Genomic DNA, 27,077 nt, shown 5'->3' on the forward strand with positions numbered 1-27,077 from the left:
GGAGGTTTGGTTACTGAGCGAATGGTTATAGTCATGGTTTTCTGTGCATTGTGGGCAGGGCCGCAGCTCCCCATACGCTGAGTACGCAGAGCGCGTAGGGCCCCAAGTACCTGGCGGGGACCCCCAAAATTAAGGTTGCTAAAAAAATGTCATGATAATTATTACATTATTACATTACAAAATATATAAATTAGCTATGAACAGGCCCACCTTTATTTCTTAATTGTGTACCCTATCGCTCAATTCGGCCAAATTAGGCTACATGTTTTTACCTAATATATAGAGTCTTCCCCCCCCCCCCCCCCCTTCAAAGCTCTCGTCTTTTCGCATCGGAGGCGGAGCATCCTTTCTCAGTGCAGTTTTTCTAAACTGAAACTCATTAAAACATATCTACGGTCAAAAATGGGACAAGTGGCACTTAAGTGGCACAAAGGGTGTCTTAAGATGACTTGATTAGCAATTTTGCTGCCAGGAAAAGTCGTCTTGCACCTTTGTAAAGCCTCCTGCAGCTGCTGAGAATGCACACGCAATTTAGTATTGCACACTATCCAACAGGAGTCCTGCATAGTGTAGGGAAAATACTTTGATTAGGACAATACTGTACTTTGAGGTAGTTTTTTGGCGTGTGTGTGTGTGTTTATTGGTTTTGATGACTTCCTTTTATTTCATTAATACACACATACAATATACTTTTATACCTTATCTTATTCATGTGCATAATTATTTTCGTTCATCTTTGGAGCCTGCAGTTGTTGTTATTATATTGTAATGCTGCTGTTAAAAAAGTTTTATATATTACTTTATATATTACTGATGATGCTGCAGTTGAGGCTATTATTTTGATACTCTATGATGACATTTAGGGGGATGACGCTCTATGATGCTTAGGGCCTCCAAAAGCTTAGCAGCGGGCCTGATTGTGGGGCACATGCTGGCCTCCTCTGACTGATACCTAAAGTTGCTGAATATGGTAGGATTAGAGCATTGTAAAGAGAGCAGAAGAAATTGTGTGAGCAAGTTTTGATAATAAACAAAATGTAAAAAATAAAGTATCGTACAGCGGCAGGAACAATCAATTCAAAACAGATATTCCAACACTGTATTTCGCTTACCAGCAGCTCAAAGATGGCAGATGTAATTTCTAATAAAAAAAACGCTTGTATCAATTCATATAGACGAGTAGCTAGACAGGTAAAAGCCTATAGACCTCTGAAGAATAAGTCCCGCCTCCGAGGCTCCCGGTTCCCTCTGCCAAATGTCTATGGGAAATAACATGGGGTTTTTGAATGATCGTCCATAACATACTCTGTAGGTGGCGAAGAAGTAAAAGCTGAGTCACGTTTTCAACTACAACCTTTTTCCATCTGGTTTCCACTGGGGTTTTGGATTGTCAGGCCGTTAAAGTAGTAAACGAGTATTAATGCTAACCGGGAGCTAGTTACAATCTGCGCAGACTTTATACGTCATACTTGTTAGGGAGGAGGGAGTGCTCGCCACCAATCGCAACCTAACGTGATGTTCATTTCATGCGTGATTTCATTGGTCTATAAAACTTAATCGCTGGCTAGTTCAGCCTCTTTTCTCGACGACAACTTTTTGGTTTGACCGTGATAAGAGTTTGTTGGCTGTTATTGATTTATTTTGTTTAGGATTTTGTATAAATATTCAATATTTATTATTATTTTCATTCTTACTTGCTCGTAGAAGGCCACCTCCGTGGACAAGCTCTGGTGCCACTGTCGGTGAAGACAAACTATGAAACATTGCCGTTGCTATGCAACCTTGACGTCCTAAGTCTGCGCAGATCCGCGTTAGCATAATGCTTCTTCATAATAGTTTACTACTTTAACGGCCCGACAATCCAAAACCCAAGTGGAAACCAGATGGAAAAAGGTTGTAGTTGAAAACGTGACTCAGCTTTTACTTCTTCGCCACCTACAGAGTTTGTTATGGACTATTATTCAAAAACCCCATGTTATTTCCCATAGACATTTGGCTGAGGGAACCGGGAGCCTCGGAGGCGGGACTTATTCTTCAGAGGTCTATAGCAGCTTTGTAGGTGCTTTTTTAATTTAGGAATTTAATTTACTACAGCACCTTCAAAGCTGCTGTAGGCTTTTACCTGTCTAGCTACCAGTCTATATGACATTCACTGCTACTGAAATGATATATTTGGGGGCTCTTGTCATTTGTTGGTAACCAAGGTGTTAAAGACCCTGGGAGTAAGCATGGGCCTCTTTTTCACATGAGGGCATCATGGATATATAAGATCATACATGTGGGGCCCTACAGGAAATGACTTACAAAGCATCATAAAATGCTCCATCTCGTGAGATGACTGGATCCAGCAACACTTCTTCTACAGTGAAGAGGTGATGTGGGTCCAGGGTGTGAGGCAGTGAGGAGGTGATGTGGGTCCAGGGTGTGAGGCAGTGAGGAGGTGATGTGGGTCTAGGTGGGTCCAGGGTGTGAGGCAGTGAGGAGGTGATGTGGGTCCAGGGTGTGAGGCAGTGAGGAGGTGATGTGGGTCTAGGTGGGTCCAGGGTGTGAGGCAGTGAGGAGGTGATGTGGGTCCAGGGTGTGAGGCAGTGAGGAGGTGATGTGGGTCAGGTGGGTCCAGGGTGTGAGGCAGTGAGGAGGTGATGTGGGTCCTGGGAGCCTGAGTGTCTGTTGAGAACATGGATGGACACATACATGCATAAACACACGGTATAACTTTTCAAATAGCTAACCTGAATACAACCGAGTAATACCTCAAACTTACCCAGAGGTGTATAGTAACGAAGTAGATGTACTTCGTTACACTACTTGAGTACTTGAGTACTTTACAAAGTTGTTTTTTTTATCAGGACTTTTACTTTTACTTCACTACATTTAAAAGTTCAAAAATATACTTTTACTTCGTTACTTTGACATTTGCCACCTCGTTACTCATTCCAAATTAAAATATGTTATATTATATTTGTATGAGCTGTGTGATACCTCAGTCAGTAGGATACTAAACAAGGTAATACGAATTGGCTAACCATGTTTTATCTGCAGTGGTGAAAATGTGACTGATAGTAAACATGTGGATTAGTATCCTAACCACTCTGGCTAGATTAGATTTTAATGTAATTGTAATGGGATACTTTTGGAAGAAAAGAAAAAAAAGTTCTATACCACATTTCATTCACCTGAAAAAGTTAAATAAAAAACAAGGGGAGAATAATTTTGGGTTGTTTTGCTTCTTTTCATGCGTACTATAAAATACTTTTACTTTTACTTTTGATACTTGAGTATATTTTTTCACAAGATACTTTTGATACTTATGTACATTTAATGTGAGCTACTTTAAGACTTTTACTCAAGTAATTTTCCTTTAGGAGACTTTAACTTTTACCAAAGTCATTTTCAGTTATGGTACTTATACTTTTACTTAGTTATTTTTTTCAAGTACTTTATACACCTCTGAACTTACCATGCATTATGGGAATCCATAACAAAGTTCAAGAATAAACTAAAATCATGTGTGACTAATGTGGTTAAGTTGGGGTGAAAAGTAACAAAGTATCTTGGAGTCTGTCGGACGTGGTTGGCAAAGTGCCCTATCTCACTCACACTCTTGCTGTCATACATATGCACGCACGCGCACGTCCCTACCCACCACAAGCAAAGGAGGTTAGGCAATTATTTATTTCACTATTAATTATTGGCAACAAAGATGAAAAAAAATCCCTGAGGAAGTGTAGACAAATATTTCAAATGTCCTTACAGGAAAGACCTCCTCCATTGAATCACTGTGAATAATAATCCCTAAGGCAGTATTTATATGAAGCTTTTTAAATAGTATTTAGCAGCTAATGAACAAAATCATAGAGTAATATTTGAGAACAACCTGTGTATGGAAACTGAATAATAATACAAAAAAGTTCAACCATACACAACTGGGTGGTATATAATTCGAAAAAAACGTATATTGTCCTTTTCATGTTGGTAATTGTTCCAAAAAAAAAAGTCAAGTCGTCTTCATTCATCATGATTGTACATTTTTAAAGCATAGGCACTTGAACAAAGGCAGCGAAATAACATTGGCAGTGTCATATGTAATAATTAAATGTTAACCTGCTATGCCAGTAAGCCTGTTGAGAAGTAGGAGGAACTCCCTGGCATGCATCATGCCAGCGAGCTATTTTGTCAACAGAAAGGTATTGAACCCAATCTTGTTTTTCAGGTTCTATGAGAGTAGCTGTGTGCCACACTTGACCTCTTTGTTTAAGTGAAGGTCTTCACACAAACCAAAGGCATGAAACAGTGTGGACGAATAGGTTGTCATCTGTAAATCAACATGGCTAGCAAAGCCATTTTGGTGGTACTTTTGGTTGGATATTTCCACGTATCCAATATGCAGTGTAAGTACATGGATCTGATTGTTATTTATTTTCTTTAGATTTCAATTCAAATATCTTTGTCCTTTGCCACACGTATTAATTTGTATGTTTTGATTTTATCTATAGGGTATGTAAGAGACTTTTATTGTTAGGCTCACAAACAATAGTATAAATGAATGAGTGTTTATGAATGAGTGTTTATTTCGATCACAGCATCAAAATTTCAACAAACAAATTCAAGGTAGTAACAAATACTATACAGCTGGTCGAAAAGGGTTGCGGCTGAAGCAAAGCTTATAGCTAAATAGAATATGCATTAGCGTCATGAAATTTCTTCATACCTCTGTTCTTTAGCAACCCTAGTTTCTGTCATCATAAAACATGCTAAGGAACATCCACTTCACCTTAAAAGCAAATACTCTGCTTATTCCAATTGGGTTCATAGTTGTACACATTGTTCTGTTAAATTCATTCTGTTCTTCAGTATGAAACATTTGGCATAGCTGGTTTTCCACTAATGTTGGAGAAAGGAACTTCCTATTGATCTGGTTTGTACCACGCATCCTTTAGTCTTGGAACCTAAATACGCAATCACAAAAAAAATTATGCTAGGGTTGGTACTGTATCTGGTGGTATACCTTATCTATTCCAGTATACTTCTAAAATAACCTGGAACAGCTCATATTTGTGACAGGAAACAGGAAATTTGAATATAATAAGTTTCTTTGTTTGGAGGCCGGAGACCCATTAGGTGAACCTACCACACAATGGATCTGATTTGACTGACATTTGACAAATAAATAAGTTCTGAAATCTAATACCACTAATCCCACTTGGGTTCATTGTTGTACACATTTTGCTGTTCATTTCTCAAAGTCACACTCATTGGTGATATGTTGTTTAAGGCCCTCTTAGTTTGACAGTGCTTGACATCAGAATCCTGATCCTATCTCAAAGTGATGATTAGATTATGTTATTCATTCTGCATTATCAAATATTCATTGAGTTCCTTGAGAAGCTCCATAGTTATGTTTTTCAAATCCAAATTATTCTTGGAATTGTTTGTTTTATGGATCCCATCATTAATCTCATTGTACCCATTTTCCACAATTGAAATGACGCTGTCAATATAAAGTTAATTAATCTCAATTATACAAATTCATTTCTTCTTACAAATGAGGAAAATAAGTGTAAAAGTTGCACACATTGACAGTTTCAAAAAGATGATGTTTAGTTTATCTACATTACTGGGCACCAGCCATGCCCAACTAGCCTCGTCCTAACTAGACCTTCGTACTCATTTCATTCATACCGATGGTCTAGAACTGCTATAGAGACAAACGATTGCTCACTTGAAGGCGGGTGCTGTTGAAGTTTAAAACCTATTGGCTCTGCCCAGTGCCACTCTGGATCTGCCTTAACCAATCGCTAACGTTTGGTCGTGACGTATTTCATGCTTAGCAAACTCCTTCACCACTAACGGAGCCAGCTGGAAAATTAAACTTTTCCCGAATCCCATGGGAAGAAGCGCCACAAAATCTTGAGCACCAACAAAACTAAGCCAAGCCTGTTCCTGCTCCGGCTTTAATTTATCGATATTCGGCAGAGTTTCCACAACAGACCGAATAGCTTCGTTAGCATCTTTCTCCATGGTCTTCCTGCTGCTTCCTGGTATTCGTTTGACTACAACTGAAACTCGCGCACGACCTGTACGTCACTGTTCTCAGGCCGCGCCTCCTGTTCGCTGATTGGAGGGACAAACTTGAGGGAAAAGAAAGCGTGCCAACATACACATACATGACGTACATAGAGGCAGCAGCCTACATACAAAGGGAAAACCTAACTGTGCGTTCACACCAAAAGACACAGATTTCGCCGATTCGCGCGACTCAGCGAATGTTGTAGCGCGACTCAGCGAAATCTGTCGCTGTGCTTAATGTGTGCTTATTTGTGTGCACTTAACGTGTCGCGGGCGAATTTTGTCGCGGAGCGTTTTGCCTGCCAACGGTCATTCATGCCAATTCATTCTCATCAACCATGGCCGAGATGTGTGTCTGTACCTGTTGTGGAAGAGGGAGAGACGTCGGAATGCCTGTCGTTTATGGGTTAATAATATAATCCGGAGGCGCACACCGCTTTGTGCCATGATATTATATATATCGTATATATTATATTATATAGATATTTATATATTATATATAGATATAGAGCTCCGGGAGTCACAAACGGCAACAATCACTTTCTCCTCCAAGCTGCGGTTCACTGAACGGTGATTGGCTGTTTTACGGTACTTCACCCAGGGATTGAACTGATTGGCTGTTACTTGACGTCACCCAGGGAGTGAACGCTGATTGGCTGTTTTACGTTATTTCACCCACGTTACCCACAGGCAGTGAACGCTGATTGGCTGTTTCAACGCGAATGCCGCGAAAAAGTTGAAATATTTCAACTTCTGCGAAATCTGTCGCTCATTCGCGCGACAAAATCCACGTGAACGCGCCCGCCCGTCTTGGGGAAAACTGTCGCCCCGTCAATCAAATCTTGTCGCGGGTCCCGGCGACAAAAAGTTTCGCCCAATACGCGTCTCTACGTTCACTTAACATTGAAACGTGTCGCGGGGCGAAGTGCGGTGTGAACACACAGTAAGGGACCTGCGTAGATGAAGAAAAGATTGAATATATAAGATAACTGGGCCGGAAAAATTCAAATTAACTTACTTGGATTAATCCCACAAAGCAGAACTGTAGTCTGCTTTTGTCCAGAAATTCTCCATCAAATAAACCATCGTCTTTGAGATCAGAAAAAAGGACATAAAAAATGCCTTGAATTCCTTTCGCAAAAAACACCACCAATATCAAATTTTCTGATTGGCAGTACTGGAACCTTCCACATATCAGAAAATCTTGTATGTGTCCATTTTCAGTCCCAAGATCTCCCCTCACAACTCTGGGGCAGCCTCCCAAATGTTGCACTTCTTCAATGTAGTAAACCTCTGCAGATCACCTTGCGATCACTACTTGTTGTGTATGCATTAAGCCAGATCATTCTTCTTCAAAAGCTGTCCGTGTCAAGCCATTGACACAGATACCATGCAGCCTTACTTTATCATACGAGTCAACAAGCCTGAATACTGGGCTCCCTTGAGAAATAATTATGTCGTCTGAAACTTCTTGATTCCCTCTCTGACACTGCTTGAGAACTAAGTGCACGTCTTCTTTCCTCACACTTATGCCATGTTCGGAGTCGACAAAGGTCGCAAGACTTTTTTTGCGCACATGACGAGTTGGCTCCCCTATTTTCTTTAGAAGAATGCACATGTAGCGGCAAGTCTAGATCAAATTTATTTTCAGAATTCTGACTTAATTCACAGAATTGTGACTTACCGTAATTCACAGAATTCTGACTTAATTCACAGAATTCTGACTTTAAACTAAGAACCCATAATAAATTATTCACATGTGGCCCTAATCCTATACTCTCTCTCAAGCAGTTGGTAACATAATTTTTATTTTTCCAGCAACCACCCAAGCAGGCACAACCATGCTTCAAACAACAGTGACAGCAAGTCCAACAACAACAACCACGGGTCCAACAACAACAACTGCAGATCTGACAACCACGGCTCCAACAACAACAACATCAGCATCAACAACCGCAGGTCCAACAACCACGACAGCAGGTCCAACAACCACAACAGCAGGTCCAACAACCACAACTCTGGGTACAACTACCACAACCGTGGTTCCAACAACCACAACACCAGTTCCAATATCCACAACATCAGGTCAAACAACTACAACCGCAGGTCCAACAACCACAACAGCGGCTCCAGCAACCACAACTGCAGGTCCAACAACCACAACAGCAGTTCCAACGACCACAACTGCAGCTCCAACAACCACAACCGCAGCATCAACAACCACAACCACAGGTCCAACAACCACGACAGCAGGTCCAACTCCCACAACAGCGGCTCCAACCACCACAACAGCGGCTCCAACAACCATGACAGCAGGTCCAACAACCACAACCGCAGCATCAACAACCACAACCACAGGTCCAACAACCACGACAGCAGGTCCAACAACCACAACTCTGGGTACAACTACCACAACCGTGGTTCCAACAACCACAACACCAGTTCCAATATCCACAACAGCAGGTCAAACAACTACAACCGCAGCAACAACAACCACAACAGCAGGTCCAACAACCACAACAGCAGCAACAACAACCACAACAGCGGCTCCAACCACTACAACAGCAGGTCCAACAACCACAACAGCGGCTCCAACAACCACAACTGTGGGTACAACTACCACAACAGCGGGTTCAACAACCACAACTCCGGGTACAACTACCACAACAGCGGCTCCAACAACCACAACTGCGGGTACAACTACCACAACAGCGGGTTCAACAACCACAACTCCGGGTACAACTACCACAACTGTGGTTCCAACAACCACAACACCAGTTCTAACTACAACAACAGAGGCTCCTACAACTACAACAGAGGCTCCTACAACTACAACAGAGGCTCCTACAACTACAACAGAGGCTCCAACAACTACAACAGAGGCTCCTACAACCACAACAGAGGCTCCTACAACCACGACAGAGGCTCCTACAACCACAACAGAGGCTCCTACAACCACGACAGAGGCTCCTACAACTACAACAGAGGCTCCTACAACTACAACAGAGGCTCCTACAACTACAACAGAGGCTCCAACAACTACAACAGAGGTTCCTACAACCACGACAGAGGCTCCTACAACTACAACAGAGGCTCCTACAACTACAACAGAGGCTCCTACAACTACAACAGAGGCTCCTACAACTACAACAGAGGCTCCTACAACCACGACAGAGGCTCCAACAACTACGACAGGGGCTCCAACAACTACAACAGCGGCTCCAACAACCACAACAGCAGGTCCAACAACCACAACAGCAGGTCCAACAACCACAACAGCACCTCCAACAACCACAACAGCGGCTCCAACAACCACAACAGCAGGTTCAACAACCACAACTCTGGCTACAACTACCACAACCATGGTTCCAACCACCACAACACCAGTTCTCACTACAACAACAGAGGCTCCTACAACTACAACAGAGGCTCCAACAACTACAACAGAGGCTCCTACAACCACAACAGAGGCTCCAACAACCACGACAGCGGCTCCAACTACAACAACAGAGGCTCCTACAACTACAACAGAGGCTCCTACAACCACGACAGAGGCTCCAACAACTACAACAGCGGCTCCAACAACTACAACAGCGGCTCCAACAACCACAACAGCAGGTCCAACAACCACAACAGCAGGTCCAACAACCACAACAGCACCTCCAACAACCACAACAGCGGCTCCAACAACCACAACAGCAGGTTCAACAACCACAACTCTGGCTACAACTACCACAACCATGGTTCCAACCACCACAACACCAGTTCTCACTACAACAACAGAGGCTCCTACAACTACAACAGAGGCTCCAACAACTACAACAGAGGCTCCTACAACCACAACAGAGGCTCCAACAACCACGACAGCGGCTCCAACTACAACAACAGCAGCTCCAACAACCACAACAGCGGCTCCAACAACCACAACAGCGGCTCCAACAACTACAACAGCGGCTCCTACAACCACAACAGCAGCTCCAACAACCACAACAGCAGCTCCAACAACCACAACAGCGGCTCCAACAACTACAACAGCGGCTCCAACCACCACGACAGCAGCTCCAACAACCACAACAGCGGCTCCAACAACCACAACACCAGTTCCAACTACAACAACAGCGGCTCCAACAACCACAACACCAGCTCCAACAACCACAACACCAGCTCCAACAACCATAACAGCAGCTCCAACAACTACAACAGTGGCTCCTACAACCATCACTCCTGGTATGACCACTTGAAAACTAACCCATCACAACTATATCGTAACCTTTTATAGTAACAGTTCCTTGTTTGATTCACCTGCACATGATTTTCTCCCCAGTCTTCTCAACCACGGCATATTTACAAGTCAAGATGATGTCCTATGGTGAAGTCAGCAATGACACCATTTCGGGACTTCTTCAAGAGGTACGGTTAGTCTATCAATTAGATGATGGAACTACTTTGCATGATGGACAGCAGTTGCACATATTAAACGAGAAATTCTTTGTCTCTGTAACTAATGCCTTATTTTTACCCTTTTTTTTTCCTCTGCTTAGTTCTTCAGAAATGAGCTCCCAGCTGGAACAGCTCATCTGCTCTCAGTGAAAAGAATCCAAAGAATTGCAATTTAATGATATTTTTGTTGGGTTATTGTGTTCATAAATGCACTTTACTTGTGGTTAAGAAATATCCAGAAACATATTGCTTATACATTTACATCAAATATGTATTGCATGGAAACACACAACTGGATATATAACAATTGAAAAATTAAGAATTGATTGAAAATTCAACCATTTATCAAATAGTCAAATAGTTTAGTCAAAAGACAAATAAATGGTCTTGTGCATCTTAATTTTTTTTATATTTTCTCAGTAACTTATAAATTATTGTGAATGTTTTTAAATCATATGATAAGGAATTTGCAGTTTTAATGTTGGATAATCAATCTTTCGAAATATGATTCTGATTTTCATTCCTTTTACAGATCAATGTTTTTACGTCACTTGGATACTGTAATATTACTATAATTAGTATTTAATAAAGTATAGACTATCGTGACATTTAAATGATCATAATGATGTGTACATTATATGCTATTTTTGGCCTTCAAAGATCCTAATGAAACTGTATGAAGCCTTGCTATGGGTGTACATCGGTTCCATTGGATCTTTCTCCAGAAATTGGAGAAAGATCCAATGGAATCTGTGTGTGTGTGTGTGTGTGTGTGTTCCTCTTGCAGCCTTAAGGTGGCAGCCTAGCACCATTTGTTAATATTAGATGAAAGCGTATTTCAAGGCCCACATTTTTACTGTGGTGGGCCTCTACGGATTCTGTTTTTTCCATTCCTTTCCTTAATTTCCTTTCCTAACGAGATGACCTGGAAAGGTTGTTCGAATTCGAAAAATGCTTAGGAAAGGTACCTCGGTGCAACCTTTAACCCACCTTTAGCATAGGTTACTCCCAGTGACGGACTGGACGGTCTGGCATTTGGGCAGATGCCAGAAGGGCCGCGGCCTCTCGTGGGCCGCTTGGCTTCTCGTGGGCCGTTTGGCCTCTCGTGGGCCGCTTGGGCCGGCCAATCACGGAGCGGCCCCACCGTCGCGACGGCGGCCCCGCATTACTTATCTCTCCCCCCCCCGTCAACAATTACCCGCGGCCGGTTATAATGCGCAAATGCCCGGGCCGTTTTTTGCTCCCAGTCCGTCACTGGTTACTCCTGACCAACCTTTACGAAAGGAAAGGAGATATTTGTAACCCATAATCCTTTACGGCAGCAGTTTAAAGCAACAGGCCACTGACAAAGTTTACAGCCTCTACGCGAAGACGCATGAGAGACGCGGCAAAGCAGACGAAGAGAAGAGAAGAAAATATGTATTTTACAGTTTTTCACAATTGTTTAAACACATTAATTGTAACATCAGACACAATCAGTACGTTTACATGCACAGCTTAATCCGATTAAATCACAGAAGAGAGATATTTAATATGGGTGGCGGGTGCAGATCCAGCGAACGCCAACTTCGAGGATCTGAGCAGCTGATGTGGGCTGCTACAGCTAGCGAGGGCAATGAGATCCAGAGTTACGTGGTGTGTGTGCCCTAAGTGTGTTTGATAACAAAATGCAAGGAGACCAACCAGTAAACCATTGCAGCAGTAGTAGTAACATGACACAGGATCTGGTCCAGGTAATTCTGACAGGAAACACCTATATTATATGATATTCCTGTACAGATTCATACAAGCGGGAAACACAGATGAGATGAGGCCAGCTGATGTTCATCCTGTCACCTGGATTTCCAGCAGACATGAATGGTATGCTAATGATGACAATCAATCACATGATACTGGTAGGCGGTGGTAAAGAAAGGAAATTAACACTTCATAGAATTATAAAATTGTGTTGAAACTAAATTAAGCTCTGTTTGTTTTTGTGTGTTTGTGTGTGCGTGTACTTGCCCATTCACAGACTACATCGGCCTGTCATTGGGAATCGAGGAGAGCGATTAGCCCATCTTGACATGCTTACTCCCTCATGGATTGCCTGCCGTTGGCTCAGGGTAGCTAGTTGTCCAGGGGCTTTTGATCCTCTGCTGCATTACCATCGACAACCTTTACATGTGGTCTGTGGAGCAGAGGTTTGAGGGAGGGCGAGCCTCTGGTCCACATAGGAAATGAGAAAATCTGTCTGCAGCTGCAAAGCCTGGGTGCAGAACAGAGAGTCATATTATATTTACTAAGCAGGGAAATTCTATATGGATACGGAAACAGGTTGCCATAGAGTCCCTTACATGTCTCTCTTGGGAATGTAAAGCTTCAAGGCCGCTCCCACCATTTTAATCTGCAATCTGAGCCTAACTCAGACTAAACCTGGCTGTAGGAAGAAAATAGTAAGGAGAGGGGAGATTGTAGATGATGTTTGGAGAGAGCAGTGAGCTGGGAAAGAAGTAAATAGTGGATCTGGGAGGGGTGACTGTAGTGGGTTAAGGGACAAGAGAAGTACACAGGATTTACTATGACCCCCAAACGCTCCCTTTGGGGCCAGTTTGGATTTAGGGGCAAATTCGGATTTAGGGACAAATTCGGGGGCTTCAGTAAAAAAAACGTGTACTGCAGTTCGACGGACTTCATAACAGGGTTCTACACATATAAATATAGTATATTATCAGTATTTACTGCAATCATATTCAAAGCATGTTTAATTTACCTGCTCTGGCCCTGTTGCAATGTTTTCTTCTTGGTTTTACACACACACGCACACACACACACACACACACCCACACACCGGGCCTAGCCATTAGCCTCATCACTTCCACAACGTAGGAGCAGAAAATACTGTTAGATGTATATGCCATGCACTTAGTGTGTAAGAAAGCTACCCGCCGCAGCAGGCTGTGTGTGTGGGCCGTGTCTGGTGAAAGTGGGTCAGCTGAGTGGAATGTCCTCAGTACATCAGTCAGTACATGTGTCACAATTACAAAGAAGGCTTTTCCCAGGCCAAATCAGTGAGAGAGGTGCCACTCAACAGCTCTGCTCTAAGTGAAGAGCCCTCGGTGATCCGTTTATTGATTGTTGTATTTTGCTTTAAGCATAGAGCGTACTATCTGTCCTAAATAAACATTGATAATTAAAAATATAATCACTTAACCAACTCTGGTTGTATTTTGCTTAAAGCATGGAGTGTAGCAATATCCTGGATACATCAGAATATCTGGGAGTATATAGGAGTATTCCAGTCCATTTTCACACAGTGGTTATTTAGCCTAACTGGTCCCCCTATGTATTCTTTTTATTTATTTTTTTACTGATTGTTACATCCCATCGTTTTGTAACAGAAATGGACTATGTGTTTAATATTCAAACTAAACAACACCATAACATGTAAAAAAATATGTATGTATGTAAAAAAACTGAATATAAGGAAAGAAACTTCTCCGTGGTGAGTGACAGCATATGGATGCTACCACAATTGAAATGTATTTTTTGGTACACTAGTACCAAAAAAGGAGCGGCTCAATGACTGCAATTTTGGTTTCGATTTGAACCACCCTTCTAACTTAAACAATGATTTACACTAAGACATGTGATACTGTGTGACCATGGCGACGGTTGCTTGGTTGACGTTAAATGCTTCAGTGCTGCCGGTGGACCTCCAGCACCCTGGGCCATGGGGAGTTAGAGACCCCCACTAGATGACGTCAGTCTGTGGGAACTCTGTGGCCTGATTCAGCCCTCTTGTTGTTTTCTCCCTCTATGTCACACATTGAGGACCAGCCCACCCACCCCCCCCCTTCCAAAACCCTCACTCCCAAAATGTCAATGCTCATAGTACATAGTACAGTGTTGAGAGTGTTACATGTTGTGTTAATGATTGTTAGCACGTGCCAGGAAAAAGTAGCACATCCCATTCATTCATCATTTCCCCAGACGCAAGTACGCGGTGTTGTGTTCGACCTAGTACAATTTTCAATAAATAGACAGGATGAATTTATAGATACATATACTACTATATCTTCAGCAGGAAGATATAGTAGTAGTCTTCAGTATCAGTAGTACTACTTGTGCCTGTGTTCACTGTGTCCTGTGGTGGCAGGAAGGAGTGGCTGAGGCTGTCCAGATGGTCACTTCCCTCTGGCTCTGTACTGGGGCCTGTGGTTTGAAGCCTACTCCTTATTCTTGCTCAGTAGGAGCACAACTCATTTAGAATGGTTTAAATGGTTGTTATCACAGATGAAACACTGTAAAACCGAGAGGCGGCCCTGCTGAACACAGTACCAAACACAAGTAGAGTTAAGTGAGATGTTAGTTATTCATTTAGTCAACTAACAGACATCACATGAAACATATTCACAGAGTCAGCCCGAGAAACTGCAATTACATGTATTTCACTGGAGATGTCGCTGTGGCTGCGGTTTGAGTTTTAGTGTTTGGTTACTCTTTAAAAGGCCACTTTTGGGAATTAGTGGTGTTGAGAGGCTGGTGGCTGGGAAATATGGCATTGTTCTATGGTAGGAATGGCTGATTGATGGAATGCAGGAAGCAACAGGAATTTGGGGCCATTGCTGTGAACAGACATGTCTATAGAAATATCATATGTGCATCTGAGGCTGTTCTGGAAAAGTATGCTCATTCTCTCATTTAGTTATTTTTTCTGAATTATACTGATTGAGAAAATGATATTTCCTTTTCTTTCAACTTCATGATATAAACCATTGCGATTCTTTTTGCAATGCTTCCAACCCAATAGTTTAGAAAGTTTCTTGCATTTTATTTGTCATTATTATATTGTTTATATTGTTAAAACAAGTGTGTGTGTGTGTGTGTGTGTGTGTGTGAGATTATGTATTCCTAGCTTTTATACTACCAAAATGACTAAATAGTACTGCTAGTGCTATATCATATATTTTTACTTTTTTTTTCATCTATTCTATATCAACATATTTTTCCACATGTAGAGCTCATTTCCTCTACAGCTCTACAACTTTCCATTAATCTGAGGGAAATCCTGGTTGCTGCGGTAAGCGATCGAGTTCAGTAGCAGCAGTCATCGACGACATGACTTTCGTGGGTGCAGTATACGTTTCCATGGTAACAGCAAGATCCAAAAATCATTGCGTAGCCAATCCATTGATATTTGAATGTTTTGTTAAAAAAAACTCTGACTGACACACCATTTTTATCTCATCTTGAATATATCTTGACCTGTGTATAGTAATATTTGCAAACTGCCCCTTGACAAATAATGTTAATTGTATAATATAATGGTGGCAAACTCTGGCCTCAACTATCTGTTGCAAGAGACTAGTAGTTTATTTCTGCGAGAGAAATAAACTACTGGCCCATAGACTACTTTCAAGGTGAGAGATGGTCTAAGGATTAAGGAAAAATTAACTCAAAATATATTATGTTGTCTCACTCTATCGTCTATCACTCTATCAGTATTGATTACAAAATCAGAATAGCTTGTGTGGCTATTGTTAATTTCAAAATGATCCTTACTCCCTGAAGTCAAGCAGCAGTTAGTGTAAGTTAGGTGACAATGTGCAATTACCACTGGCCCATTTTTGGGTGAACTAAATATGCAACAGTAGTTTTCACTGTTAAAAACAAAGGGTGTTCATCCTTTGCTTGACAGGCCACTTAAAAAATGAAGAGTATACCCACTTCTCCAGGCACCACTTCACCACTGCCTATGACGATTTGATAGATTGCAATACATCGATCCATTCTATAGGACATTGTATAATAGTAACGGGACTGCAGTCCATGTGGCCACTCAACATTCACCCATGCATAACACAATGGTGTCAGCCTTTCGTTTTTGTCTATTTTTTATGCGACAGATTTTCATAAACGTAATTAATCCTTACCTGGGGCCGTATTCACAAAGCTTTTTATCTTACCGCTAGGAGTGCTCCTAACTCGCGCTAAAACATTTTACGCAGGAGTTTTTTCTTAAAGGTTATTCACAAAGCCGCTGAGACCTACTCATACTAAGGATAAATCACTAAGAGTGAACTAAGAGTAACGCCCCCTAACGCCCCCTTACGTCGATTCTCATGCACGAGTTTTGAAGCGGTCAGTACGGTGATTGGCTGTTGAGTGCCGGCGGTCTCCGTGAAACTCATTCGCAACTTCCCACAAACGAGCCCACTAAATCAACGAAAAATAAGGAAATAGCCTAGGCTACAAATTAAGTCCTATCAAATAGTTATGGACAGTGCAGTTAGCAGAATACGCGCACGATGACAAGTTTGTGCAGACCACGATAATGACGTTGTATGCACGTTAAAAAGAGAGCCAAAGCAAACAATAAAAATACGTAAATTGCATTATATCAAGGAAGTAATTAAAAGCACCATGCAAACTATTATCCAATGAGCATATTTCCAGCACTAAAAGTTTGGGCGTAGCCAGAGATTGTAATTAAGGTGCGCCTGTGAGAGTTTGGGTGGCCTCAAGTTCAGTGATTTACCGGAACGCTATTACGCCTTCATCCCACCGGGGACGTAAGCGCCGCGGAACGGCTGCGTCCTGTGCCCTGCGTCATTCCCCACCGGGCGCGTAACGGCAGCGCGCGCTGCCTTGCGAGCCAGCCGTATTCATGCGAGATCACGAGATCACGCGATAATCCGGAACGTTTTAACTGTGTGGATAAAGGAAATCCTTTCTCACATTGTCTTTATAAAAAGGATGATTGATTTCGTAAATGATTTTATGTTGCTCCACTTAGATAATAAGTCTCTCGTCGTCCATGTTGCCGACCCTCTGAGACCCTTTGATTGATTGACTGCTGACCTGGTGCCACCGGTCATGACATAATGTTGATGTGAAGTTGTATAGGCTACATGAGCGGAGTATTGTGTTTTATTTTGAAAATTGACCGGATGCTCTATGGCTTTTATTATTTCACTTCCTGCCCGGCTCGATCTGCTCTGTGGAAATTGACGCGGTTCAGCAGCGGCTCGCGTCAAAATAGAAGTGCTGCGTAAAGATAGCGCTGCGGCGCGGTGCGCCGCTCCTGGGACGCTGCTGAGACGCGCCGCGGCGCGCCCGGTGGGGATGGTTTCATTGATTAGAGTGGCAGCGATCAGCAGCGGTGACCGCGGCGCAGCCGTTCCGCGGCGCTTACGTCCCCGGTGGAATACGGGAATAACTGCTGCAAGTGTCCAGTGGAAGCCAGGGTCCGGAGCGATCGATACGACCTTCCTGAAAGCAGCCCTGGCTCTCCACTAAATCACTCCACGCTGTACATGGGGGAATGAAATGTATGGATATAATCGCAAAATCCAATAGGGGGGTTTCCTTCACAGCCCCGCTTCTGTGGTAGCGAATGCGTGGACCTAGACCGGTCACTACGCAGTCCTAGTGCAACGCTCACCGCGCACCGCGCTCTCTGTCACATTTTGCTTTAAATCGAAAGAAATCGTTGTAATGAATTAATTCTGAAAATATTTAGGTGTGCCAGGACCACGCTTGGGTGTCCCAGGCACACCCGTGGCTACGTCACTAAACACTTTAAATATCAGCCCATACCACCGTTCAAGTCCTCCTATCATGATGAATGAAGGAGAAGACAACGTGAAATGCAAGCGAAAGCCCAACTGGTCCGACTCCCGACTCCTTACTGAGCAGATTATAAACTCAATACAATAAATTATCTTACAATAAATGATTAGATAGTAATCATAAGTAAGAGTAGTTATAGGCCTATTATTTTTTACTACAAACCATTTATTTTTTATTTGAAATAAATAATGATGATTAAAGTGTTGTATTACTGTTAATACATGAGACAAATAATGATGGGTTAAGTGATTTATTTATATTTATATATTAAATAATTAAGGATGATTAAAGGTACATTTGTAACATTGCCCCCGTGTGTTTTAACAACTGATGGTTGCGATATTCCTAAATCGTCGTCATTGCAAAGTTGCATTTTCCCTGTTGCTAAATATCGGAGTGTTATTCACTAATTCCACAACAAGTTTGATACCCTCACGATTTTGCCTATATCGCCTTATCAATAGTCTTCCATTGTCTCCAAAACATTTCGTCTCGCAGCCATTTTCCGATTCTTTGTGAATAGGTCTTATTGAGTTAGGAGTCCTCTCGAGGACTTTTAAGCTCTCCTAGACTTAGGTGCTACTTTTAGGCCTAAAATACTTTGTGAATTGCTCTTAGTGAAAAAAGTTAGGAGTCCTAAATTTAAGACTGACACGCCCATTATTTTTAGGAGTTACTCCTAAATTCGCCACTTATGACCTACTTTTAGCCCTAAGATTCTTTGTGAATACGGCCCCTGATGTCTTTAAAACAGATCCATGAATATATACCATTAGAAGTAAAGAAAATTTAAAATGAAAATCCATATTTAGAAGATGTAGAGATTTGAGATGGTCTGAGGCAGATTTAACAACACCTTCCTCTTTTGACCCGTGGCGCAAACTGTAGGCTACGGCTACCTATAATTAGTTTGTCATAAGATACTTGCACACTATCCAAACAGGTTGGCCAATCCTTGAACATGCATCATGGGTCGCCAATGAGGAAATCATTGCGGAGTAATGACTTCTGCATCATGTGATATTATTTTAAAATGACCTTATCAACAAACAGGCAAACTAAAATATTTCTTTATTGTTTGGGTACTTAAAATATTTTTGGTACATTGTGCATTTACTTTCTGCCTTTGAAAACTCTCAGCTGTCGTTCACCTCACATCAAACTTCATTCCTGGCTGTTCATGGCCTCGCCGTCGGCGGACAGATTTATTTTTTATTTGAAATAAATAATGATGATTAAAGTGTTGTATTACTGTTAATACATGAGACAAATAATGATGGGTTAAGTGATTTATTTATATTTATATATTAAATAATTAAGGATGATTAAAGGTAGGCCTACATTTGTAACATTGCCCCCGTGTGTTTTAACAACTGATGGTTGCGATATTCCTAAATCGTCGTCATTGCAAAGTTGCATTTTCCCTGTTGCTAAATATCGGAGTGTTATTCACTAATTCCACAACAAGTTTGATACCCTCACGATTTTGCCTATATCGCCTTATCAATGCACAGTCTTCCATTGTCTCCAAAACATTTAGTCTCGCAGCCATTTTCCGATTCTTTGTGAATAGGTCTTACTGAGTTAGGAGTCCTCTCGAGGACTTTTAAGCTCTCCTAGACTTATGTGCTACTTTTAGGCCTAAAATACTTTGTGAATTGCTCTTAGTGAAAAAAGTTAGAAGTCCTAAATTTAAGACTGACACGCCCATTATTTTTAGGAGTTACTCCTAAATTCGCCACTTATGACCTACTTTTAGCCCTAAGATTCTTTGTGAATACGGCCCCTGATGTCTTTAAAACAGATCCATGAATATATACCATTAGAAGTAAAGAAAATTTAAAATGAAAATCCATATTTAGAAGATGTAGAGATTTGAGATGGTCTGAGGCAGATTTAACAACACCTTCCTCTTTTGACCTGTGGCGCAAACTGTAGGCTACGGCTACCTATAATTAGTTTGTCATAAGATACTTGCACACTATCCAAACAGGTTGGCCAATCCTTGAACATGTATCATGGGTCGCCAATGAGGAAATCATTGCGGAGTAATGACTTCTGCATCATGTGATATTATTTTAAAATGACCTTATCAACAAACAGGCAAACTAAAATATTTCTTTATTGTTTGGGTACTTAAAATATTTTTGGTACATTGTGCATTTACTTTCTGCCTTTGAAAACTCTCAGCTGTCGTTCACCTCACATCAAACTTCATTCCTGGCCGTTCATGGCCTCGCCGTCGGCGGACAGAACTCACCCAACCTAGATGTCTCTCACTTGTGTTTCAGTGTTACCACGTTTTGACAAATTCTGAAGCCTTTAAAATGTTTAAAGTATTCTCCCTGACCCTGGCAATTGTGGTCCACCAGCAGTAAGGCTCCTTGAGTAGCTTTTTTTCCAGCTCTGTGCAAGGTCTCTTTTCATCCCAGGAAATAAATCCAATATAGCAAGTTAAAACACAAGATAATCGTAATGCATATGGCTCTATACTCTTCTGACAGCAAAATGTGCACTTAATCAAGTTTATTCTTCCATTTTTTGAGGAAAGCAAATCAAAATAAAATGTTTTCTGTAGTTAAGGAGGAAGTCAGATATATATATATATATATGCGGTGGTGGTTCACCCCTTGCATTTAGTTACAGGGTAAATACAGGGTATTCTGGCTGTAATCTTAAGTAGTGTAAGTTCCCTTGTTCTTCAGTTACATGGTAGGCCCGGGGTGGCCATCGGGACGTTCGGGAGGTTTCCCGGTGGGCCAGTCCACTTTCAAATGTATTTTGGGCCGCTTGGGTGGGGGGGAAAAAAACAACTTTGACCATTATTTTATCTTCTCCTAAAGTAGACATTCTTCATTCATCTAACATTTCAGTCCCAGCATCGCAGTATATATAATATGGATTATACAATGTACGGTAGTTCACCCCTCCCAATTATTTGAGTTGGTTTGGTCCATGTTGCGTCTTTTCTTGAGCGGTAACAAGAAAAAGGAACAGAAGTGTCGTTGATTGTGGAAGGTGGGAAAAAGCCAGAAGAAGCCGAAAATGCCAGATTTAAAAAAAGAAGGGCACTGGAGGAAGACGCCAAATGTGCAAAAATAACCAACCTGTTCAGAGGACAGACCCAAGTGGCAGCCGGTAGAGAGAGGTGGATCTAATGATTAATTAGCAACATAGGCCTACATAATGTAGCTATTTGTGCTATGTTTGTAATGCCAACCTGAGCACAAGCTCAGTCCAATTCATCATTAGTCTAGTTTATTTTGTTAAGCCATATGACGTATCACAAATATAATTTGTGAAAATCAACATTTAAACTCCAGCATGATCTGTGTAAGTTAGCCCAAGCAATAAAGTAACCCCTTCTTTTTTTGTAGCATCAGAAGAGATAAGCCAGTCCGTAAGTGGACAACATATTTTATGTAAATGATAAAAGACCAAACAAAGAACAAACATGATCAATTTCAATTATTATAATCAATTATATCAAATGTCAAATATTTGGTGGCCTCAGAGCAGCAGTCCAGCCTTTCTGATGCTGCTGGTGAACCCGATAGACATGAAGAGGCCAGGACTGAGGGGACAGGTATAGAGAGAAAAATATATCTATATAAATTATTTGATAAGATAACTCACACATAGAACTGACATGATGAATTTAAATTATCCCAAATATTTAATGGGTTAACATTGTATGTTTTATATATAATTGATAGTTAAAGTACGTTTTTTCTTATAAACTGATTGATATAAACTGACCTTGAGGTGGATTTTTCATTTGGCAAACGCTGATCCAATATACATTAAAATGGGAAAGTAAATAAGAGTTTTGCGCTGTTCATTTATTTATTTTCAAATTCTTCCACCCATGAAAAAAGTGGGCCGGCCTGAAACAGGGTAGGTAGGCCTACAATTAATACACACAAGATCGGAGGGGCAAGACTTATAGGCTACCTTTATTTAAAGAACAACTTATTTTGAGACAGATGAAAACTCCCTATTCAAAATACACTTCTTATTTTTAATCAAGATTTGTTTCAACTTTGTTGGTGAAATGATCAAACATGAAATACAAATAGCTGGTTATTTATTTATTCCTTAGTAGCGACAGGTAGCCTAATATAGTGGACTGTAAAATACAACTAACTAGGTTCTGCTCCTGATGTAATGATGAACCACCAAGAAAATCCTATAGGCCTATATAGGGCTCGCTATATAATTTAAATAACCATATAGGCCTAGCTTAATGTCTCCCATATTATTGAACCGCAGTAACCGCACTTAGCGGTCAATTAATTCTATGATTGTAATAGTATGCGCATGTGCATACAACCGAAATGACTCCATTACAACTATTACGACTGTGGTCGTAGTTTTTGTATTCTGTTGTGTTTGTGTGTGTGGCTTTGTGTTTCTTGTCAATCTATGTAAATAGGAATGTGCCAATCCCGGGTGGGGATTGGTCCACTCATTTCGGCCGGGGACGGTGATTGGCTGAGGCAGGAAACCCCACAGGAATAAAAGGAGTCAAGATGGCCACCGTGGAAAAGCCAGCACTTCCATCCTCCTCCTCTCCCAACAAGCCACACGTGTTCTTAAGTCCTGTATTTTAGTTTAGAAGTTTCTGTTTAAATAGTAGGGGTGGACTGCCATTTCAGTTTGTATTGTTTCCTCCTGTTTTATTAGAAAGGGAGCTGAGTTGATTGTCATTTGTTTTCTTAGGTTAGAGTCTCTTTTGTTTCAGATAGGAAAGTTTTGTTTGTTATTTTGGCCTGGGCCCACCCTGAAGCCTACCTTAGTTACATTGATAATGTTTTTGTGAATAAATCCTGTATTCAGTTAAAACAGAACAACACGTGTGCTCGTGGCTACTTGGGAGTTGGGGAAGAAGGGGGTTTTTCATGTTGCGTCCTAGGCCCCTAGAATGGGGCGTAACAACAACTATATTCTCTTTAAAGATACCGGTATTTAATACAGTCATGAACGTTATCCCAGCCGCCGTTATTGCTATTCATCTGTGTTATGCTCATTCACGAAATACAACTAACATCCCACAGAGCCTACAGAGAAACATAGGCCTACTTCAGGTTGACTTATGGTCCTCAATACAAACTAAACATGTTAACATTATATTACAAATAGGGCTACTATTGCGTCGTTACTTACTGTTTAATTAACACACACAAATCACACCGTACAACAGGTAAACTAGCGTCTTCTCTTCATCCACCTTTGTCCTGTCTCCATTCACTTCACTCTATTGGTGAACCACTGCGCGCACTAGCTATGGGGGTTGGAATGTTCCATTCACTCAGAGCCTTTTTTGCACAATAGCTCATACATACCACCTAAAATATACGGTACCCAGTATTTAAAAAATAACTCCAGTATATGTTAGTTGTAGCCAGGTAATATCGCAAATTGTTAGCCCCTTATTAGACAACTTCACATTTTGTTCCCCAGTACATATAAATGATGCGTGTACGGTGTACCGGTACACCGTTGCAAAAAATGACACTGTAACTCTGGATTTATTAGGCTGAATGTTGCGGGCTGTAATCTAAAGCATGCTTCAGTTCAATTGCTTAAGTTAATAATGCACCTGTGCAGACATATGACCCCACTCTGAGTAGGTACAGACGGGCAGTTGGCGGAGGTTAGGTTACTGAGCGAATGGTTATAGTCATGGTTTTCTGTGCATTGTGGGCAGGGCCGCAGCTCCCCATACGCTGAGTACGCAGAGCGCGTAGGGCCCCAAGTACCTGGCGGGGACCCCCAAAATTAAGGTTGCTAAAAAAATGTCATGATAATTATTACATTATTACATTACAAAATATATAAATTAGCTATGAACAGGCCCACCGTTATTTCTTAATTGTGTACCCTATCGCTCAATTCGGCCAAATTAGGCTACATGTTTTTACCTAATATATAAAAAGAGTCTCACCCCCCCGCTTCCCTGAAATGGTACAGCCTTCAAAGCTCTCGTCTTTTCGCATCGGAGGCGGAGCATCCTTTCTCAGTGCAGTTTTTCTAAACTGAAACTCATTAAAACATATCTACGGTCAAAAATGGGACAAGTGGCACTTAAGTGGCACAAAGGGTGTCTTATGATGACTTGATTAGCAATTTTGCTGCCAGGAAAAGTCGTCTTGCACGTTTGTAAAGCCTCCTGCAGCTGCTGAGAATGCACACGCAATTTAGTATTGCACACTATCCAACAGGAGTCCTGCATAGTGTAGGGAAAATACTTTGATTAGGACAATACTGTACTTTGAGGTAGTTTTTTGGTGTGTGTGTGTGTGTGCGTGTGTGTGTGTGTGTTTATTGGTTTTGATGACTTCCTTTTATTTCATTAATACACACATACAATATACTTTTATACCTTATCTTATTCATGTGCATAATTCATTCATCTTTGGAGCCTGCAGTTGTTGTTATTATATTGTAATGCTGCTGTTAAAAAAGTTTTATATATTACTTATATATTATTTACTGTATATATTACTTTATATATTACTGATGATGCTGCAGTTGAGGCTATTATTTTGATACTCTATGATGACATTTAGGGGGATGACGCTCTATGATGCTTAGGGCCTCCAAAAGCTTAGCAGCGGGCCTGATTGTGGGGCACATGCTGGCCTCCTCTGACTGATACCTAAAGTTGCTGAATATGGTAGGATTAGAGCGTTGTAAAGAGAGCAGAAGAAATTGTGTGAGCAAGTTTTGATAATAAACAAAATGTTAAAAATAAAGTATCGTACAGCGGCAGGAACAATCAATTCAAAACAGATATTCCAACACTGTATTTCGCTCACCAGCAGCTGGAGGTGATGTTGGTCAGGTGGGTCCAGGGTGTGAGGCAGTGAGGAGGTGATGTGGGTCCAGGTGGGTCCAGGGTGTGAGGTAGTGAGGAGGTGATGTGGGTCCAGGTGGGTCCAGGGTGTGAGGTAGTGAGGAGGTGATGTGGGTCCAGGTGGGTCCAGGGTGTGAGGCAGTGAGGAGGTGATGTGGGTCCAGGGTGTGAGGCAGTGAGGAGGTGATGTGGGTCAGGTGGGTCCAGGGTGTGAGGCAGTGAAGAGGTGGTTTTGACACGCTTCTCAGAGCACACATGTGTGGAATACCACATGTGTGGAATACCGCCCCATGGCACTCACAGCCTACTTGGATAGTGCACTTTATACCCTGAAATCTGTCTTTGTTGAAGAGTATTACGACATGTATTAATGCTTGATTTTGAGTATTCATAACTAAACTAAATATTATAGATAAATCTATCTAGCCCAATATTGCTATCCTTTTGATATGAACCAAATAATCTAGGTGTTATCTAGGTGCATTTCAGCCACAACATATTTTACAGTAGGGGTGAAATTCATTCTTAATTAAATTACACTTTATCACAGGTGTGTGTATTCGGTTACAAGTTAAAACAAGTTCTCCTTGAAATCACAATTTCCTTAAGATTATGTTCTCATGTCGGCAAAGGGTAAAAATAACGTCACATTGTGACTCGACATGATTCGATGTTTCCTCAACTGTGTCGAGGAAACATGTTTGCTGGAATTAAGAAGTAAATATAATGGTTGTAAATATGTTTATAACATTGAGAAATATTTAATTATCTACATGCAGCACAAGAGCTGTGCATGTTATATGTTTGGTAGGTATGTCAATGTCCAACTCTATGTAGGCGACAGTGGAAGCTATACTGAAAACCGCAAACTGGGGCAAACTACAAGGTAACTGTGAAATGAAGCTTAATACAATTTTTTGTAGTAACGTGGCTTAAAAGTAAATTTCATGTAGGTTGAAATAATGTCGTCCATACAACGTTGAAACGACGTGGATTGATGTTGTCTATGAGCCGTCAAAATGACGTGGGTCGAAAGACCGACATCAGAAAAACTTTCATATCAGCCCCTCAACTAGACGTCGTATCGACCTCCATGACCAACATCATGGCCAACGTCATGGACCAACGTCGACTTCGATCAGACCTCTGATCGACGTCAAAATGTTTGCTGGGTATTTGCTGGGTTCCATGCACCACCACTTGGTTTTGTAGCTGCACCATACAACATCCCGTCAACATAACATAAAATGTTCCATGCTTCCATAAAACATTCACCACCATTGATATAACAGACCTATCCTTTTGCATGGTCTCCCTTTTTTTGCGGCCTGAGTGTCTGTTGAGAACATGGATGGACACATACATGCATAAACACACGGTATAACTTTTCAAATAGCTAACCTGAATACAACCGAGTAATACCTCAAACTTACCCCGAGGTGTATAGTAACGAAGTAGATGTACTTCGTTACACTACTTGAGTATTTTTTTGGAGGATTTGTACTTTACAAAGTATTTTTTTTATCAGGACTTTTACTTTTACTTCACTACATTTAAAAGTTCAAAAATACACTTTTACTTCGTTACTTTGACATTTGCCACCTCATTACTCGTTCCAAATTAAAATATGTTATATTATATTTGTATGAGCTGTGTGATACCTCAGTCAGTAGGATACTAAACAAGGTAATACGAATTGGCTAACCATGTTTTATCTGCAGTGGTGAAAATGTGACTGATAGTAAACATGTGGATTAGTATCCTAACCACTCTGGCTAGATTCGATTTTAATGTAATTGTAATGGGATACTTTTGGAAGAAAAGAAAAAAAGGTTCTATACCACATTTCATTCACCTGAAAAAGTTAAATAAAAAACAAGGGGAGAATAATTTTGGGTTGTTTCGCTTCTTTTCATGTGTACTATAAAATACTTGTACTTTTACTTTTGATACTTGAGTATATTTTTTCACAAGATACTTTTGATACTTAAGTACATTTAATGTGAGCTACTTTAAGACTTTTACTCAAGTAATTTTCCTTTAGGAGACTTTAACTTTTACCAAAGTCATTTTCAGTTATGGTACTTATACTTTT

Source organism: Micromesistius poutassou (assembly GCF_964030765.1).
Source record: "Micromesistius poutassou genome assembly, chromosome: 9".
Taxonomy (NCBI): Eukaryota; Metazoa; Chordata; class Actinopteri; order Gadiformes; family Gadidae; genus Micromesistius; species Micromesistius poutassou.